We start from the raw sequence: 7,691 nt of genomic DNA on the forward strand, positions 1-7,691 counted from the left end.
TGATTAAAACAACAAGACGGTGAGAATATCCAGTGCAGGGTGAGACCAGTACAAAGCCTGCTAGGACTTGAACTGCTGCAAAAAATGGGCAGCAGTGAAAGGTGTTTGGTTACAAAGGCCAAGGTTAATAAAAGTTGCTGCGAAAACAAGATATTTTTTATGAACAGATGGGAAATGAAAAGGAAATAACTTTCCAAAGCGTACGCACATGAATGGGAATGTAGCTCACAAAAGAGGCTACATTCATACAGCCTCTGACTTTTTTAGAAATAAAATGTGATAATACAGCTATTTGTACGCATTAAAACTTGCTGACTGTTGTGGCTGAACATCCTCTCTTCTGAGTGGAATAATCAAGAAGGGGACAAGGTAGGTCAGGTCATGCAGATAACTCAATATTTACACAGTCCTCTTAAGTAACAGCTTCACCCAGAATTGCCTTACATGACACTGTAAGCGTTAAAATTTTGTATAAGTTGCAGTTAGGCACACTGGTAGAAATTTAAAACCTGTTACATTTCAAGAATTACAGTAAATCTGGTTTTGTGATTCCACTGCAGTGGCCCTATCTTCTGTAGAGCTGTTTCTCCTTTCATTTACTTTAGAATTATATTATTAGTATATATTATTCATTTACTTTACTGTTATAAAGTAGCAAATGATTCCATAATGGTATATGTCCTGCTGGGCAAAGTGTCGCCTCTCTTCAAAGTTGTTCCTTTCTGAAGATGCAGCAAATGCATGTTATGCATGCATACATAGAAAGATCCTGAGTTGTTCCCGGAAAAGCTATGGGTAATTAAAGCTCTTCCTGACAATATTTCTTTTCCAGGCTTTCTTTGGTTTTACATTTCTGCTGACAGCTGAAGTTGCATTTATTACAAGATGTGTTATTTTTAAAGATACTAGTGCACGTGTATTATCAGTAAGAAGTCCTATCTAGACCGCCCTGTTCAGGCCCCGTCTAAATTACAGCTACTGTTGTTGTTAATGTGGTCTTACGCATATCATATATTTATGTGATTTGAGCACTATGTTACATGCGTCGTAGATGGCAGTTCTGGACAGTGATAAAGCTCTGCAGTCATTGGTTGCTTTCATCTTCATTGTGAAAATGAACTTTTATTTAAATTTGGGAAGAAAAAAGGTTTTGCATTGATTTCCGTGAGCGGGTGCTTCTTAGATAGACTGTGCTTGTCCTAAAGGTCTCCTAAGAATAACAGTTTCTCCGATCTGCCTCGTGAATGACTGTATTTATCAGTAGTCGGTCATGAGTTTCTAAAGACAAGTACTCTTGAGGCAAAGAAAACCAGGAAAGGAAATGATTCCACTTACACATGAAGTGCTTCTTCTTTAAACTCCGGTGAGAAATGAATTTAACTCTCACGTAGGAAACTTTCTTTCCCCTTTAAAACCAGTCATTTTCTCATCCTAACTGTGACTGCTAAGTAGAGTGGAATTTTTTCTTTTTTTAATGTGCATTGTTTTTCATCTTTGCTAATGTTAAATCAATTTTCCAACATTAACAGTGGAATAAATAAGCTTATTATCCACCTACACAATCCATGCAGGAAAGTAATTTTCAAAATATTTTGAAGGACCGCAGCAACAAAATATTTGTCATCTCACTCTGTTGAAACCTTTCAGGGAAACAAATGTGATGAGTTGTATCAGTGAAGTTTTACTGTAGTGAATGATTAACTGGTGATCTGCATAAGGGCACTCGCCAAACACATCATTCTGAGACAACCGGAGTTACAGGAAAATGGGAATATCCACTTCAAAAAAAGATGACAAAAACTCTAGCTTCTGAACATCAGTTATGCAGTTATTTGCTCTTTAATTAATCTCCTTAATGAAATAAAAAATCCTGCCATATATCTCTTAAGCTTAATACCAATTAATCAGTTTTTGCATATTAGAGATTAACTGCAATTTCTGGCTATTAACCAAGGGATTGAGCATACCCTGATGGCTGTGATAATGTAAGATGATGCTTCTGCTTTCTAGCTCTCTTTGCACTTACTAAGGTATACGACAGATTGAGAGCCCATTTTTAATTGCAGTCTGTCCCGGTACCCTTCACTCTTTTTGTTGGGAAGTCATAGCAGGAAATGCTAAGACTTAACTAATATACTGTTTTGAAGAAAGAATTGTTTAAGATGAAATCACTGATGGGGATGTTTTCTCTCATTCTGTAATCAGGGCTTTAACAAAGCGTTAGTGATATTTCAGCTAAGTGCAGGAGCACCTAAAGCATTTGGAAGAAAGGATATAATCACACAAAATTTCATTTGCAAAGATTCAGTTCACAAAACTGAACCTAGATGACATTCAGTAAGGCTCATCTGAAAACAGACAAGGAGCCCAACCTGAAACCTCACTTTGGGGGGAAGGAGGGTTGGCCACGTGGTGGAGACCTGATCCATGGATTGATTAGTTTAGATATATTAGAGGCCTCAGCAGAAGCCACCTTCAGTTGCGTTCACAGGGAACGTGACTGTGCTTTATTTCTTTTTTTCATGCTAAGTTGCATGAAGATTTATTTTCTGGTGGTCTTAAAATTTGATTTCTGCAGCAGTTTTTGTTTCCATCATGCTAGTGTCTGTTGAAGAGCTACCGCCACCCTTTGTGAGTAAAGGGGCAAAGAAACCATGAAGACAGGCGAAGACAGGCGTTTATAAAATGCCTGTTGGCATGGGTTCTTTTTAAAATGCTTCTTCCTTGTTTTGTTCACTTACAGTTCTCACCACCTCCAGGAGATCCAAAACCTACTTCTGAGTGCTAATAGCCTTTCCCAATAAAGTGATGCCGGGAAACACATGTTTTAGAAATACTAACGTGTTGTCAGGTGTGGTGCTGCAGCTCTGGTACCTGCTACCTTACCTTCTGCAGTCCTTCTGGTTTGGGAAGAAGTGGTCAACAGTGGAGTAAAGTCAGCGAGCTATTCCCCTCCCCAGCCACCTTCAGAAGATGGTCCTGGGTAAGGCTGGTTTTGTGAAGGCCTCCAGGAAAAGTTTGTGGTTGGGCTGAGATCTGGGCAAGGAGGAGATGATTTTCCAGCCTGTCCATATGCTTAGTGACAACTGATCCACTTTGGACATTCATCTGGAATTAACTTTGTGTTTCAAGGTTCTTTGTCTACGTTAATGTGTGTTCCTCCAGGGCGAGGGTGGTTTAGGTGTGGTCTCCTGGGGTACCAGCGAGGGCCCTCTGAAGCTATTACAGCTATTACTTTATGTGTCTACTAGGGAAAATTGCAATCGCGGGAACTGCAGTGGAAATATTCTAGGTACTGGTTTTAATGACTAAGTTGATTTTTTCATAATTACTAGTGATAGCTTCCTGCACAGCATGCATGCAGTGACATAAAACTGTTTAAGGTGTCTGGGAAGTTGGTGCTGAAACAGGATGTTGAGAACACCTTGAGGCTGTAGCACATGTCTTGGAACACATATGCTTTTGCTTAAAATCCAAAAGCCAAATGAAATAAAGGTGGCTTCAGAGCTGCCGAGTCACAGGTGGGTGACTTCCATTTACAAAGGAAGTACATCTCTAAATGTATCTCTGTAATATATCAGTTTATGACTGATATATTACAGAGGCTGGTAACAAGTCACAGAAAAAACCTAGATAGGGCTGACCACAGAGCTCTCTGAACAGTTCATTGCTGCATATGCAGATGCCCAGTTTTGCTAGATATGCATGTGGCCAAGCGCGCATACCACAATCTTTTACCATAATAGCACAGCAACGCGAGAATTGTGAATGCAAGTTCTTCTCAATAGCCCTCTTAACATTCCTTCCGCTCAGCCATGTTTACTAGTATTGCAGTTTGGTTTCCTCATTCAAGCATGAAGCACTGGCTGACAGCAGGGTTTTTTTGGAATAGGAAATACATACTGGAAACATCAGCTGTGATGTGAAATTGCATTCGCTTTTGGAGATTTATGGTAATACTCTCCTGTAGTTGAAACAAACTTCTGTGTTTATATAGAAATTACAATGCCTTGTGCAAAAGTTAAGAGTAAATACTGCTGCTGTTTTGCTATAAGTTGCTTGCGAGTCACAGGAAGAATTGGAGGGGACCTGTGTTTTCTGATTCAGTGCTGGTGCGAGGTGTGATCACATTTCTCTCACAATGTAATAGAGCATTTCAGAAGCAAACTCGTGGTTACAGGAAGCACATCAGGAATTATGAGGTGTTATTTAGTTGCAGTATTTCCAGATATTTCAACAAACTTTATAGTCCCATTTTGTTAGGTGCTCTGTAAACCAAAAAGCAAGAGAATCTCCCTCCCCACCAAGTTTTTAATCTAAATTCACACACAGCTGAGGAGTGGGAGAGGAAAAAGCCCAAAAGCAGTGAGGCTGCCTGCCAGAGGCCATGCAGCTGATTAGCAGCTGCGCGTGTATATCTGAGAGAAGGCTAGCCTTCTCCTTTCGCTTTGTTTTCTCCCAGTGTAGCTTCATCAGAGCTAAAAGGTAAACATCCCCATTCTTTTTCTTTTACTGAGTTTAAATTTCAGATCTACGTTTGCCTGCATGGCCCTTTCCCTTCTATGTATCCTCCCAGCTTGCTTTTCATTTGAGCAGTCGCCTTTTTCTCTTCCTGTGCTGGAATAATAATTCACGCCCGGTTGTTAGAGAGAAAATTGTCCATGCGGGAACAAAACAGGAAACCAGGCAATCAAAAGGGCAACACAAATAGCGCATCACCCAGTAAGTAAGCGCCAGGCACGCCGGTCTCTCAGAGTTAGGCTTTTCGCAGCACATGATCACAAGGCTGGTGCTGCAGCAGCTGGGCATGGGGAGAAATTGACTTCTTTCTTTCCTGGGCATGTGCTGACAGTGCATTTGAGCGTAATCCTGAATCGATGAGACATCGTGAACGGTCGTGCCCTGGGCTGGGATTAAGCTGGCCTGGCACATTCAGCCTGAGCACGGCTGACTGGGTAATTGAGCGGGTGTATTATCGTCTCTGTGGAGGTGTCTCTCCAAAAGTGATAAAATATTCAGCGGGTAATCTGCTCAGCAGCTGACAAGAATGCTTAGGCCACGCCCCGTTTACCGACGTGTGAGTATGTAGCTGTCCTCTGCAAGCTGGCTCACCAAACTCCCTTCATCGATCGTAGTGGCCAGAACTGCAAAAGCTGCTACCAGAAACCTGCTCGGCTCCTGATCAACAGGATCCTGCAAAACCGTGATGCAAATCATTGCATCGGGTGAGAGCAAGTCCCCTAGGGCAGATCTCAGTGGGAAAACCTATCTGTCACCTATGTCCATGAACTATTAAAATCAGTTCAGTGGAATCAGATCACACGCTCGGTTTGAAGTTTTTATTTTTCTATTTTCTGAAAACACATCAGTTTTTGCAGAAAGCTAGAAACAAAACCTGAAAGTGTTTTCAGTAGCAGTGCATGGGGTTTGTGGGTATTGTCCGTGATGACATGAAGCCTGAATGGTAGGGCCTGTCTCCTCAAAACTTCTGGGGTTCTGTACCTCGGGGTAACTGTGTGCAAATCCTCTATCTCTGTGTTCATTTTTTCCCCTGCTTTACCCACATTTGGGCCCTGGATATCTCTGGAAAATAGATACTTTTATCTTTGCAGTCTTGCAGGAGTTAATGATTTTACCATCTTTCCTCTTGCTAATCCCTCTCTTCTGTTCCATAGGTACCAACCACTCTTTTCTCACAATGAGCCTAACTGGTTAGTACAATCTATGTAAATTAAGAGCTCTTTCTTTTTTCTCTGTCTGTAATTAGCCTGAAGTATACTGCTTCTGTTTTAGAAATGAAGAAAAGTCTTGCCTGATTTTTCCAGCAATACCAGTTGGCTTTATTAAAAGACCAGTAAAACTCCCTGCGTGTACGTTTCATGGAAAACAGAATAAAGTACCAACTTTTGCTACAAATACTCAAAGACACATTTGAGCCGGTATTTCAGACAGCATCTCCATTTCAGCTGCCTTGCTTTCTCAGGGAAGGGTGAGCTCCTGTTGCAGAGGGCCTGGGATCAGCTCCCTGCAGCGCTGGGAGCTGGTGGGAAGCCTGCCAGCCCCAACCTGTTCTCTGATCCCCCATCTTGTGATTGCAGTCACAAGGCCAACTCTCTGTGGCTGGCCGTTCAGACTAACTGAATTTCCAGCCAAAGTAATTAGTGAACAACTGCTTGCTTATTAGAGGCTGGTGGGGTTTCTGTGTTTTCTTGTGTTATTGGATACCACCAGGTTTACGTAGTTTGCTTTTATTTTACTTCTTAAATAGGTGCAAAGGTGCCTTGAAATTGGAAATAAGAATTAGGTTTGGCAACAAGTCGGAAACCAGTGCTTTAGGAGCAGTCATGTTTGTTATATACCTGGCACATACTTTCCTTTCCACATCCTCCTCCAAAAGTAATAGGAAGCATTGGTTTATATATAATTTTATGTCAAGAAACCATTAAGTACTGATATAAAGGCACAAGTGTGAACTAATATTAAACGCATGTCTGTTCCTTCATGTACTTGATGTTTCCGTGTATTTTCAATTCTGTATCATGCTGATGAGTTTCTGAGGAGTGATTTCAGGCATCACCTTCTTTTGTAAGCGGAGCGAAGTCAGAGCACCTCTGTCATGAGCACTGGTCCACGCCAGCTTCCCTGCTCCTCCCAACGGCATTGATGGCAGCTCATGGTGTGTCCCCTTTCTCACCGCTCCAGCCGCTGAATACAGTCTCTGGATTCTTTTAAAAAAAAAAACAAACCAAAAAAACAAAAACAAAGCTATATCTCATTTTCTCAGCTGTCTGGATGCCCTCAGACACCCCGGCACCTGGCAGCTGACAACAAAGAGAAGTTGTGGCCCAGTATCGCAAGGGCTTCGTAGGTGGTGACTCCCCCACAGACACCCTGTGGTTTGTGTCAGAGAGCTCTGGAGAAATGGTCTGAACTGGTATCGCACTGGGTAGGGAAGCTTTAAACTCCTTCCTGCGAGTTTAAAGAGGACTCTGTAGAGCAGTCCGGTTGCAGCGTTGTGCTAGATGTAGCAGAGATCTTGTTCTGTCCTTGCTCTGTCTTGCTCTGTTCTTGCTCTGTCCCTATCTCTCTTGGCCCCTTGGAAACAGGACCAGCTTACAAGTGATCTTTTTTCTGATGCACTACTGGTATTGTTAGCTTACTAGACTAGCCTCAAATTATGCTTGATTTTAGGTTTCTGATTTAAAAAATACAGTAGGGTTTCTCAATAAATTGGTGACATCAACAACTATTTGTATTCTTATATGTGGGGGAGACAGAGAGTGAGTATATATGTATAAAATATGTGTATAAACATATATATATGCACACATACACTGTATGCATATTTTGTTTGCAGGAAAACTGATTTACTAGCTTTCATAGGCGGAGTGCATTCTCCAGTATTAAGTTGGCTATTACCTAAACCCTCGGAGTCTTTTCTGCTTCCTCTTCATTCTCCCAGATTTAAGTGTTGCCTGTGTTTTGCTGTTGATAGCAGAGATTCAGGAAGCACATGACAAGGAATAGAATAAACAAGTACATGCTGTACTTGCTGATCCTGCGCAGTTGTCACTTTTAGAGCTTTAAAGAGTGCCAGATAAAGACCTGCAGAAAGAGTGCTTTGATATCTGAAGCAGTACAGAAATCATAGCCTCACCCCTGGGATAACAATACCTAAGGGTAAATACCTC

Source organism: Pygoscelis adeliae, unplaced genomic scaffold (genome assembly GCF_000699105.1).
Source record: "Pygoscelis adeliae isolate BGI_AS28 unplaced genomic scaffold, ASM69910v1 Scaffold45, whole genome shotgun sequence".
Lineage (NCBI taxonomy): Eukaryota > Metazoa > Chordata > Aves > Sphenisciformes > Spheniscidae > Pygoscelis > Pygoscelis adeliae.